At 30.5% G+C, this 14,083-nt stretch overlaps 1 long non-coding RNA gene across 1 annotated transcript; it reads right to left on the bottom strand.

The window, feature by feature from the left end:
* Window positions 1-3,313: 3,313 nt before the first annotated feature.
* LOC119614628 lies at window positions 3,314-4,718 on the bottom strand. Its single transcript, XR_005232346.1, has 2 exons — window positions 4,425-4,718; window positions 3,314-3,707 (listed from the first exon to the last, which is right to left on the bottom strand). It is a non-coding gene; the product is annotated as an uncharacterized LOC119614628 (long non-coding RNA).
* Between the last annotated feature and the right edge of the window lie 9,365 nt (window positions 4,719-14,083).

Here is a 14,083-nt window from a genome sequence, read left to right as displayed (position 1 = left end):
ACTGACGTCTGTCTTCACTCTCGTCTACAAAGAAATCCTATTCTATTTCAACACTTGACACCCAGGTGGTAAGATATTTAAACATGTGCTTGTCCCAGGAAGAAGGCAATCGTTGTTCCATAGATTTCAAAGAGAGAGAGAGAGAGAGGAGAGACTGAAAGCTAGTCCAAAATAGTTAATGCATGACAAATAACAAATGGAGACTGTTATGTGCTGACTATCTCAACTCTCGCTTCTGTCTTCACTTTCGTTTACAAAGAATACATTCGTGACGAAAGACGTATTAGAGCCATCCAGATTTTCCGATGCATTGACTCTTTGCCGAACTTCCGTAACCATGATTCTCTCCTTGAATCAATGTGTCACAGTTTCCGAACAATTCTGCCTCCAGTTTAAACTCGCACAGAGGCAAGAGTTATGTACATGCATTAAGATCGAGCAATATTCTAGAAACTTGGTCGACACAGTGGTTATGACTAACTGCGTTTGATAAGTCGAAATCGTACGACGGTATGTCAGTAGTTAGTTTTCTAGTCTGTCTGACCTGAGCTCGTGGGTTCAATTCCGACCAGAGTCTCCTGGTAAAGGAGCGTATAACAGACTCGATGGATGTTAAGGTTTGATGTAACACTCATCTTCCTTTCAAACTAATTAACTAACTAACCCACTCAATATTAATATAGTCGTTTTTATCAGTCCCACCTGTTCGAATCCTCATATCAGCTGCATGATATAAACTTTTTTGCGCTTTAGTTTATCGGTTTGTTATGGCTAAGCTTTGGTCTATACATACGTTAAACATGTTGTACAATAATTAGTTCAATGATAAGTCTTATCGCAGAACTTTATTATATTTACTTATAAACTGTCACTGTCAAAATGAAATGTTTTAGAAAAAACAAAAGTTCTTTAACAGAGTTATACATACAATGGAGCAGTATTAGTCACAGCAAATAAAGAGAAGATCATGTTATAAGATTAACTTCTATCCGAACTGAGGAAACTATGAGCAGAAGACAATATGCTTGTTAATCATCAACTACATATGATGGTTCTATCCGATCTATTCGTTAGATCTCCAGTGTTGATGAGTAATGATGATCCAAAATATTGGAGATCTTTGATCACAGTACTGATTTTCTCAGTACTGCTAATAGAAGACGTATAAAATAGAAATAATATTCCTTGAATCTACATCTTTACACTGAGAATATTTTAACTTCATCAATTCAATTTCAAAAGTTAAGCATCTATTGGATCTTCCCAATTTGGTCTAATCGCAGTAAAGAACGTTTGAAAACCTGCTACCAAATTTCAGATTCGAATTTTAATTTCAGAACATAACTCTAAATACTTTCACATTAATTTTTAAATTTATAAAATGCACAAAAATTTCATTGGCATCACTTAATATTAAGAGCACTTTTCATTTTTTTTTTATCACCAAAACATAAATATTAGTTTTTTCTTAAAACGCTTTAAAAACGATAAAAATAAAACTCGACACATAAAATGTTCAAAACTGATAAAAATTTTCAAATGAAATTTACTCAGAGCTGCCGCCGGCACAGCAGCCACTACTAGTAGCAGCAGCTGCAATAGAAGTAGCAACTAAATGCTACTATAATATTTTGAGACAGACATGGAAAATTGAAATTTTGAAATGGTATTTGTTTTATTAAATGGGGACTTTTTTTATTGGATGTAAAACTTAAGAAAATGGTCAATAGACATAGACTATTCAACATACTAGTACATAGACTAGTCCATACACTTGTCAATAAACTAATCAGTAGACTAGTCAATACACTAGTCCATAGACTAGTCTATAAACTATATCAAAGACTGGTCAGTACACTAGTAAATAGACTAGTTAGTAGACTAGTCAGTAGTCCAAAGAATAGTCAATGGAATACTTCTTTTTAATTTGGACTTTTCTATGGACAACTCTATTTACTAGTCTATGGACTAGTATATTAACTAGTTTATAGATTAGTCTATAGATTAGCCAATGGACTAGTCTATTGACTAGTCAATAGAGTTGCCTATTAACTAGTCTATTTCTATGCACTAGTCTATTGACCATTTTTTTTTTAAGTTATACAATAGGCTATTCAATAGACTATAGTATAGTATAGTACTATATATAGGTATAGTATTTTTTTTTTTAATTTGGACTAGTCTATAGATTAGTCTATGAACTAGTCTCTTGACTTATCAATTGACTAGTTCATGGACTAGTCTATTGATTTGTCTATTGAGCTATAGTCTATAAACTATATATAGTATAGTCCATTGACTAATCCATTGACTAGTCTATAGACTGGTCTATGAACCAGTCCGTTGATTAGTTTATAGAGTAGTCTATTGACAAGTCTATGGTGTAGTCTATCTACATCTATGGTCTAGTCTATTGATAAGCTAATACACTAGTCCATAGACTAGTCTGTAGACTAAACAATATACTACTCCATAGAATAGTCACTACACTAGTCAATTGGCTAGTCTATGGATAAGTCTATTGACTAGTCTATGGACTACTCTACTGACTTATCAATTGACTAGTCTATGAATAGTCTACAAACTAATCCATTGACTAATATATTGACTAGTCTATAGACAGGTCTATGAACCAGTCCGTTGATTAGTCTGTAGACTAGTCTATTAACTAGTCTATAGAGTAGTCTATTGACAAGTCTATGGTGTAGTCTAATTACTAATCTATGGTCTAGTCTATTGATAAGCTAATACACTTGTCCATAGATTAGTCTGTAGACTAATCAATAGACTCTACGATAGACTAGTCAGTAGATAGTCACTACACTAGTCAATAGACAAGTCTATGGATAAGTCTATTGACTAGTCTATGGACCAGTCTATTGATTAGTATAAGTCTAGTCTATGGAGTAGTCTATTGACTAGTCTAGGGTCTAGTCTACGGTCCAGTTTATTGACTAATCTATGGTCTAATTTGTGGACAAGACTATGGACTAAAATATTGACTGGTCTATGGATAAGTCTATTAACTATTCCATTGTAATCTTTGAACGAACTACTTAGTAAATATGTATTTATTATAAAAAAGTACAATAGCACCAAACTGTCCATTCCTGTATTAATATAAATACCCTATTCGAAAACAACAACAACACTTTATTGATAGAAAAAATAACAAATAAACAAATTTTATGTAAAACATGCAAAGAAGAATAGAAAATAAAAACAACAACAACAACAATAAATATACATATTATAAAATATAATAATAAATAATAATACTTACATCACACTTGAGTTTTGAGTAGAGTAGATGAAGAGTATTCACAAAAACAACAACAGAAAACACAACCAAAAATTATCAAAAAAAAAAAAAAACAGCAAAAAATAATATAAACACGAGGTGAGTTAAGGCAAAAACTAATAACAACAAAATTTTAGTTGTTTATAATAAGATTTGTTGTTGATGGAGTACAGCTTGGAATGGTATTAAAATTGTTGTTTTTGGTGGTGTGCTGATAGTTTTCCTTTCCCGAGGTTTTGCTGCTTATTGTAGTTGTGTTTTTTTTTTCTCCAAGGGGTCAGAGAGGTTTTGTTGTTTTTATTAGTTTTTTTTATTTTTTGTTATATTTATGATAATTTTTATATTTTGCTTTATATTTTGACTTCTTTTTTTGTTATTTTTGCGCAAGAAATGTTGAAAAAGAAAACTTAAAAGAAACTTGTTTTAAAGCAATAATTAAACAAGAGAAACTCTTTATTAAAGAAATATTTCTTTTATTTTAATTATTTTAAGGAATTTACACAAATTTTTTTAGCTGTTTTTTAATTTAAACAAACATTTAAAGAATTCTTTAGTTTAAAGCAATGAACAAAAAAGAAAGAATGAAAAAGCAAAACAAGTTTAACAAGATTTCTTTTATTTTAAAGAATTGTTTAACACTTTATCAATTGTTTATATTAATTTTATAATAATTTGTTATTTCTGCCATAGATTTTATAAATTTCTAACAATTTTCCAACAAACTTTGTTCACAATTAAATTTTTTACAGCTGATTTTTGTTATTTTTCTTTTGCAAATGCAATTCGCTGTTAGTTTGTTGTTTGTTTTTTGTTTAGTATAACGGCCTCATTTTATTGTCCGCACTACGGCTCTCTTTTTAGCAGCTTCTCTTGTTGTAAATATGAAAATTATCTCTCTTTTTTTATCACATAAACTTTACAAATGTTTGTTTGTTGGTGTTTGACAGCAGCAAACCTCTTAAATGGTGAAGAGAATAAGATTTTGACATATAAAAATTAACACTAGATGTTTAATTTTTTGTTGTTTTTCCACTTTATTTTATTTGATTCTTAATCATCACCAGAAAAAAAGCACTTTTTTTAAGAAAACACATAATTTTCATGTTATTAAACAATTACTCACTCACTTTATGTTGCTTTTCGCAAAATCTTTTTCTTATTAACACAAAATTTTTCTATGCTCTTTTCTTGGCAATCCTTTTGTTTAGCTTTTTTCTTTAATTTCCTTTGTAATTTTCAAAGTGTAAACTGTTGTTGTGAAACAAAAATTCATATAAAAAAATCAAAAAGAAAAACGAAAACGCCACTAATAGGAAAAAACTACGTTATTGCACGTTTAAGAGACGTTTTAGGCGTTTGAAATTAAAATAAAAATCCACACGTTTATTGCGCGTATTCCATCACTGCTTCGTTGGGTGTGTTCAATTGCAACTGCCATTAAATACGAACAAGTTGTATGAGTTTTATGTTTGACAAATGTTTGTTTAATGAAATTGTTTAATATTCATTCATTATATTCTCTTTCTCTACTTTAAACAATTACTTAAATTTCTCTCTCTTTCACTAACTCTCCGCTTAACAGTAGCTCTTTTAATAAAACCCCAAATAAAGCCCCACGGTTGACATGGAACAAAGTGGTATATGGAACAAGCAAGAAGCAGTTTAAAGAAGAAACTAAAGAAAAATGTACAACAATAATTATCTATGTACGTAAAAACATATGTTTTTAAAACAAGAGTAGCAGGGTTGAATAATTCAGTACTATTGATAATTGTTGACGTTTTTATGCGTTAGTTAGTTAGTTAGTTAGTAGTTAGTTAGTTAGTTAGTTAGTTAGTTAGTTAGTTAGTTAGTTAGTTAGTTAGTTAGTTAGTTAGTTAGTTAGTTAGTTAGTTAGTTAGTTAGTTAGTTAGTTAGTAGTAGTTAGTTAGTTAGTTAGTTAGTTAGTTAGTTAGTTAGTAGTCTAGTTAGTTAGTTAGTTAGTAGTTAGTTAGTTAGTTAGTTAGTTAGTTAGTTAGTAGTTAGTTAGTAGTAGTTAGTTAGTTAGTTAGTAGTTAGTTAGTTAGTTAGTTAGTTAGTTAGTTAGTTAGTTAGTTAGTTAGTTAGTTAGTTAGTTAGTTAGTAGTTAGTTAGTTAGTAGTTAGTTAGTAGTAGTTAGTTAGTTAGTTAGTAGTTAGTTAGTTAGTTAGTTAGTTAGTTAGTTAGTTAGTTAGTTAGTAGTTAGTTAGTTAGTTAGTTAGTTAGTTAGTTAGTTAGTTAGTTAGTAGTAGTTAGTTAGTTAGTTAGTTAGTTAGTTAGTTAGTTAGTTAGTTAGTTAGTTAGTTAGTTAGTTAGTTAGTAGTTAGTTAGTTAGTTAGAGTAGTTAGTTAGTTAGTTAGTTAGTTAGTTAGTAGTTAGTTAGTTAGTTAGTAGTTAGTTAGTTAGTTAGTTAGTTAGTAGTTAGTTAGTTAGTTGTAGTTAGTTAGTTAGTTAGTTAGTAGTTAGTTAGTTAGTTAGTTAGTTAGTTAGTTAGTTAGTTAGTTAGTTAGTTAGTAGTTAGTAGTTAGTTAGTTAGTTAGTTAGTTAGTTAGTTAGTTAGTTAGTTAGTTAGTTAGTGTTAGTTAGTTAGTTAGTTAGTTAGTTAGTAGTTAGTTAGTTAGTTAGTTAGTTAGTTAGTAGTTAGTTAGTTAGTAGTGTTAGTTAGTTAGTTAGTTAGTTAGTTAGTTAGTTAGTTAGTTAGTAGTTAGTTAGTTAGTTAGTTAGTTAGTTAGTTAGTTAGTTAGTTAGTTAGTTAGTTAGTTAGTTAGTTAGTTAGTTAGTTAGTTAGTTAGTTAGTTAGTTAGTTAGTTAGTAGTCATTCCTACCATTTGAAACTGTCAATTTTTCCATGCCTGAACAATACACTTGTTGTTTTTGGGGTTTCGATTTGAGCTAACAATAATAGCCAAAGTCATTACTTTCTTCACATTAAAATAAATGAAAACATTTTAAATATTCTCTTTATACTTCCATTCTTAAATTTTAACTTTTTAATATCTTTTATACTCACCACCATTCTTTAGTATTACATATTTCCATTTCAATTTTCATGTTTTCTTTTCTTCATCTAACTATTTTTTCTTTACTCTATTACTTCACATTAACATTTTGCCCTCTTAACAGCTGTTACTTACTTGAGTTAACAGTATGTGTGTCTTTTTATTTACATTTTCCCGCATTCAGTGTACAAATTTCAAATTACATAGATGAAACCAAACATGTTAGCTTGTGGTAGTATGTAATGTTAACTGTAGCATAAAATTGCTAATTGGAATTGTTCTGTTCCCAATTGGGTGATTAAAATATTTTTTTCGATTTACTTTTTTGGAAGGTCAAATTAGAATGGAGGGTTTAATAAGGATTTGGCAGACATATTAAATAAAAACGTGGCAATATTTCATACAAAACAAAAATAATAATAATAAAATGTTTACAGTATAATTTTTAGTAGCATTCCAAATTTTATAGGCCAGACCATAGACTAGAATATAGACTATAGACAAGACTATAGATTAGATATAGACTAGACTATAAACTAAACTATAGACTAGACATAGACTAGATTATCGACTAGACTATAGTCTAGAACTATAGACTAGACTATAGTCTAGACTATAGACTAGACTATAGCTAGACTATAGGACTAGACTATAGTCTAGACTATTAGACTAGACTATAGTCTAGGACTATAAGACTAGACTCTAGACTAGGACAACAATAGGACTAGACTATATACTAGCTTATAGACTAGACTAGACTAGACTATAGACTAGACTATAGACTAGACTCTTAGACTAGACTATAGACTAGACTATAGACTAGATATAGACTAGGCTATAGACTAGACTATAGACTAGACTATAGACTAGACTATAGACTAGACTATAGACTAGACTATAGACTAGACTATAGACTAGACTATAGACTAGACTATAGGACTAGACTATAGACTAGACTATAGACTAGACTATAGACTAGACTATAGACTAGACTATAGACTAGACTATAGACTAGACTATAGACTAGACTATAGACTAGACTATAGACTAGACTATAGACTAGACTATAGACTAGACTATAGACTAGACTATAGACTAGACTATAGACTAGACTATAGACTAGACTATAGACTAGACTATAGACTAGACTATAGACTAGACTATAGACTAGACTATAGACTAGACTATAGACTAGACTATAGACTAGACTATAGACTAGACTATAGACTAGACTATAGACTAGACTATAGACTAGACTATAGACTAGACTATAGACTAGACTATAGACTAGACTATAGACTAGACTATAGACTAGACTATAGACTAGACTAGACTAGACTATAGACTAGACTATAGACTAGACTATAGACTAGACTAGACTAGACTATAGACGACTATAGACTAGACTATAGACTAGACTATAGACTAGACTATAGACTAGACTATAGACTAGACTATAGACTAGACTATAGACTAGACTATAGACTAGACTATAGACTAGACTATAGACTAGACTATAGACTAGACTATAGACTAGACTATAGACTAGACTAGACTAGACTATAGACTAGACTATAGACTAGACTATAGACTAGACTATAGACTAGACTATAGACTAGACTATAGACTAGACTATAGACTAGACTATAGACTAGACTATAGACTAGACTATAGACTAGACTATAGACTAGACTATAGACTAGACTATAGACTAGACTATAGACTAGACTATAGACTAGACTATAGACTAGACTATAGACTAGAATAGACTAGACTATAGACCAGACTATAGACTAGACTATAGACTAGACTATAGACTAGACTATAGACTAGACTATAGACTAGACTATAGACTAGACTATAGACTAGACTATAGACTAGACTATAGACTAGACTATAGACTAGACTATAGACTAGACTATAGACTAGACTATAGACTAGACTATAGACTAGACTATAGACTAGACTATAGACTAGACTATAGACTAGACTATAGACTAGACTATAGACTAGACTATAGACTAGACTATAGACTAGACTATAGACTAGACTATAGACTAGACTATAGACTAGACTATAGACTAGACTATAGACTAGACTATAGACTAGACTATAGACTAGACTATAGACTAGACTATAGACTAGACTATAGACTAGACTATAGACTAGACTATAGACTAGACTATAGACTAGACTATAGACTAGACTATAGACTAGACTATAGACTAGACTATAGACTAGACTATAGACTAGACTATAGACTAGACTATAGACTAGACTATAGACTAGACTATAGACTAGACTATAGACTAGACTATAGACTAGACTATAGACTAGACTATAGACTAGACTATAGACTAGACTATAGACTAGACTATAGACTAGACTATAGACTAGACTATAGACTAGACTATAGACTAGACTATAGACTAGATTATATACTAGACTATAGACATTAGACATGACTTTAGACACTAGACTATAGAATGGACAACATTATGGTCTGGACTATAGACTTGATTGTGGAACAAACTATAGATTAGACTATAGACTAGATTATAGAGAAAACTATTGACTAGATTGTTGACTAGATTATAGACTAGATTGTAGACTCGACTATCGACTATATTATGATCAAGTCTATCGACTAGATTATGAATCAAAGGGTCTCAATAGGAAATGAGAATGTCATTAAAATTTCTCTAGGAAACAGTGCTTCAATTAAGGTTAACACAATACTTCTAAAAAATTTCTTTAGTTAAAATCTAAAAAATACCTTAAGGGTAAAAGAACGGTGATATTTAAATTTTATTTTATTTATTTAATTTTTTTTATTATTATTACTTATGTATTAAATCTAATATTTTCTTTACAAAGTAAAACCCCTCAAAACAAAACAAAACATAAAATAAATCCAACTTCCCCGAGTAGTGCTCGTGCAATTGTCAAGTATATTTGTTTCTACTGAATGAAAAAAAAAATATAACAAATAAATTCATATGAAATTTTTGTTTGAAAAGTAAAGTCTGTCTCTGTTCAAGTGTTTCATAAATAATGCCGGGGTAACGACGTCGAGCACTTTTATTATGATTCCATTTTAAACAATCAGACGTAAGTATTTCGAATAACGAATTTGATTTTGAATTTTTATACTTGATTCTAGTGAAGCTTTCCTTCTTTTGCTATACCCTATAATCAGCATATTGAGGTCTTTTAAGATGACTAGCCTGTAGTTCCTCGAATAAACCTCTTATAAAGTTGATAACTAGTTTAGCATATAATTGCGTCACGATCGGTCTATAGCTTCTAAATAGGAATTCACTTTACCATAGGGATCCCATATATTCGGTCTTAATCGTCTTCACTTTCTTACTTGTTATAACTTCTATTTGGTCTTGAGATTTACAAAGAAATTTTTTTTTTGTTTTGAATAAAAAAAGGTTTGGTTGATGATGGTTAGTAGTAAATAGTTGGCAGTTGTGGTGAGTGACTTACAGCATGAATGGATGGATTGCTGGTTGACTGAATGACTACTACTTTGGGTTGGCCTGAGTTTAGTTAGTTGGTAGCGCTTTGAATTCAATTTCAATTCAACTTCTTTTTATGTATTTTATTTTATATTATATTTCTATAAAACGACTGAGTATCTTTGAGATACTTTGATTTCATGGCCTGTGGCTTTCAAAGTGTTGAATTTTATTACTTGAAATATTTATTTTATTTCTTTTAACATTTATGTTTCGTATTTTTTTTTTCATTATTTGCCCGTCTAGTTGAATTCTTCAATTTCGTAAGTATTATTATGGTAAATAAAAGAAACGCTGTTTTATTAAATCAGTGAGTTTTTATGTTCCATTTGCTCGTTCATTGCATTTGAAAATTGTAGATAAAAAATTGCTAGGAAAAATTTAATGGCAACATTGTAAATGACATGTAACTTCATTATCATGACATTATGTCGCACTTAAAATGAGACGAAATTTGTCAACAGGATTCTCTTTTTTTTTGACATTTTAGAAAAATTTTAACATTTTTTTTGGGAGGGCGGTAAATGGTTTTACAACAATACAGTGTAGACTTGTTTGGATCATAGTCTAGTCTATGGTGCAACCTATATTGTAGTATATGGTCCAGGCTATAGTCTACTCTATAGACTGGTCTATAGTCCAGTCTACAGTCTAGTCTATAATCTAGTCTACAGTCTAGTCTATAATCTGTTCTATAGTCTAGTCCATAGTGTAGTCTATGGTCTAATACAAAGTCAAGTCCATAGTCTTGAATATATTCATGTCTATAGTCTAGTCTATAGTCTATAGTCTAGTCTAGTCTAGTCTATAGTCTAGTCTATAGTCTAGTCTATAGTCTAGTCTATAGTCTAGTCTATAGTCTAGTCTATAGTCTAGTCTATAGTCTAGTCTATAGTCTAGTCTATAGTCTAGTCTATAGTCTAGTCTATAGTCTAGTCTATAGTCTAGTCTATAGTCTAGTCTATAGTCTAGTCTATAGTCTAGTCTATAGTCTAGTCTATAGTCTAGTCTATAGTCTAGTCTATAGTCTAGTCTATAGTCTAGTCTATAGTCTAGTCTATAGTCTAGTCTATAGTCTAGTCTATAGTCTAGTCTATAGTCTAGTCTATAGTCTAGTCTATAGTCTAGTCTATAGTCTAGTCTATAGTCTAGTCTATAGTCTAGTCTATAGTCTAGTCTATAGTCTAGTCTATAGTCTAGTCTATATCTAGTCTATAGTCTAGTCTATAGTCTAGTCTATAGTCTAGTCTATAGTCTAGTCTATAGTCTAGTCTATAGTCTAGTCTATAGTCTAGTCTATAGTCTATAGTCTAGTCTATAGTCTAGTCTATAGTCTAGTCTATAGTCTAGTCTATAGTCTAGTCTATAGTCTAGTCTATAGTCTAGTCTATAGTCTAGTCTATAGTCTAGTCTATAGTCTATCTATAGTCTATAGTCTAGTCTATAGTCTAGTCTATAGTCTAGTCTATAGTCTAGTCTATAGTCTAGTCTATAGTCTAGTCTATAGTCTAGTCTATAGTCTAGTCTATAGTCTAGTCTATAGTCTAGTCTAGTCTATAGTCTAGTCTATAGTCTAGTCTATAGTCTAGTCTATAGTCTAGTCTATAGTCTAGTCTATAGTCTATAGTCTAGTCTATAGTCTAGTCTATAGTCTAGTCTATAGTCTAGTCTATAGTCTAGTCTATAGTCTAGTCTATAGTCTAGTCTATAGTCTAGTCTATAGTCTAGTCTATAGTCTAGTCTATAGTCTAGTCTATAGTCTAGTCTATAGTCTAGTCTATAGTCTAGTCTATAGTCTAGTCTATAGTCTAGTCTATAGTCTAGTCTATAGTCTAGTATAGTATAGTCTAGTCTAGTCTATAGTCTAGTCTATAGTCTAGTCTATAGTCTAGTCTATAGTCTAGTCTATAGTCTAGTCTATAGTCTAGTCTATAGTCTAGTCTATAGTCTAGTCTATAGTCTAGTCTATAGTCTAGTCTATAGGTCTAGTCTATAGTCTAGTCTATAGTCTAGTCTATAGTCTAGTCTATAGTCTAGTCTAGTCAGTCATAGTCTAGTCTATAGTCTAGTCTATAGTCTAGTCTATAGTCTAGTCTATAGTCTAGTCTATAGTCTAGTCTATAGTCTAGTCTAGTCTAGTATAGTCTAGTCTAGTCTAGTCTATAGTCTAGTCTATAGTCTAGTCTATAGTCTAGTCTATAGTCTATTCTATAGTCTAGTCTATAGTCTAGTCTATAGTCTAGTCTATAGTCTAGTCTATAGTCTAGTCTATAGTCTAGCCTCTATAGTCTAGTCTATAGTCTAGTCTATAGTCTAGTCTATAGTCTAGTCTATAGTCTAGTCTATAGTCTAGTCTATAGTCTAGTTCTATAGTCTAGTCTATAGTCTAGTCTATTAGTCTAGTCTATAGTCTAGTCTATAGTCTAGTCTATAGTCTAGTCTATAGTCTAGTCTATAGTCTAGTCTATAGTCTAGTCTATAGTCTAGTCTATAGGTTCAGTCTATAGTCTAGTCTATAGTCTAGTCTATAGTCTAGTCTATAGTCTAGTCTATAGTCTAGTCTATAGTCTAGTCTATAGTCTAGTCTAGTCTATAGTCTAGTCTATAGTCTAGTCTATAGTCTAGTCTATAGTCTAGTCTATAGTCTAGTCTATAGTCTAGTCTAGTCAGTCTATAGTCTAGTCTATAGTCTAGTCTATAGTCTAGTCTATAGTCTAGGTCTATAGTCTAGTCTATAGTCTAGTCTATAGTCTAGTCTATCGTCTAGTCTATAGTCTAGTCTATAGTCTAGTCTATAGTCTAGTCTATAGTCTAGTCTATAGTCTAGTCTTATACTCTAGTCTATAGTTAGTCTATAGTCTAGTCTAGTCTAGTCTAGTCTATAGTCTAGTCTATAGTCTAGTCTATAGTCTAGTCTATAGTCTAGTCTATAGTCTAGTCTATCGTCTAGTCTATAGTCTAGTCTATAGTCTAGGTCTTAGCTCTATGTCTATAGTCTAGTCTATAGTCTAGTCTATAGTCTAGTCTAATCTATAGTCTAGTCTATAGTCTAGTCTATAGTCTAGTCTATAGTCTAGCCTGTAGTCTAGTCTAGTCTATAGTCTAGTCTATAGTCTAGTTTATAGTCTAGTCTCTAGTCTATTATCTAGTCTATAGTCTAGACTTTAGTCTAGTCTATGATTCTAGTCTATAGTCTAGTCTATTATCTATTCTATGATCTAGTCTATGATCTAGTCTATAGTCTAGTCTTTAGTCAAGTCTATTGTCTAGTCTATAGTCTATAGTCTAATGTCTAGTCTATAGTCTAGTGTAAAGTCTAGTCTAGTCTATATATTCTATTAATTTTTTTTGCATTTTCTTGATTATATACTGTTTTTTCTACATAAATTTAAAAAAAACTACTTATATATACCTCATGCCCCTAAAACTAGGCTATAAATTAAGCAACAAATTTTGTCAGCCCATATGTAGGCTACACTCATAAATATTTTTACTTGCTTAATATTAAATACTTTTACTTGCACACATTCGCACACTTAACCATTTATGCCATTATCTTTTTTAGGTTTTACATTTTATTATTCAGTTTTTTCGTTTGTTTGCTTGTTCTTTATGTTTTCCTTCAGTAGTTTTTCTCCAACAATAATAACAAATAAAAAACACTTTCATTTTAGTTTATCTTGTCTCGGAATAGCAAAAAAAGGAATACACATACATGAACTTATGCAGGGTATATTCATAGTCATACTATATATGTATGTATATATTCATTCTTATACGATATTCATACTTACACTTGGAAGCATGTATTATTCTACTCTTATTTTTGTCTTATTGTTGTTTTTGTTGCTCCAGTAGTTCTTGGGTTCTGTTCTGTAGTTCCAAACTATTTTTGAGGTCAAAAACAATCGATTTTTGTTTTAGGTTTTTGTTGGTCGTTTGCCACTGCATTTCGAATATAAAATTACGACAAAAAGAAAACAAAACCATATTAAATTTCGTTTTATTTGAAAAAATATTTACACACAAAAATGCAAAAAGAAAAAACATATTTTACAAGTTATTTTTGCAGTAAATTTTTCTAACAATTTTTTGGCCAAGTTTTGGTAAAAAAACAAATGAAAATATTTATTTCGTTTGCATATATAAACCGGAAAAAGGAAAATGAACAAATAGAAAACTCTTCATCTAAATAATGAAGAACAAAAAAAAAACAATTGTAATTTGGAATTCGATAT

The sequence above is a fragment of the Lucilia sericata genome, unplaced genomic scaffold (assembly GCF_015586225.1).
Source record: "Lucilia sericata isolate MDLA Ls3-8-SP2 unplaced genomic scaffold, ASM1558622v1 Contig003183F_arrow, whole genome shotgun sequence".
NCBI lineage: Eukaryota > Metazoa > Arthropoda > Insecta > Diptera > Calliphoridae > Lucilia > Lucilia sericata.
Note: the sequence above shows the minus strand (reverse complement) of the source record. Positions and strands in the feature narration are given on the sequence as shown.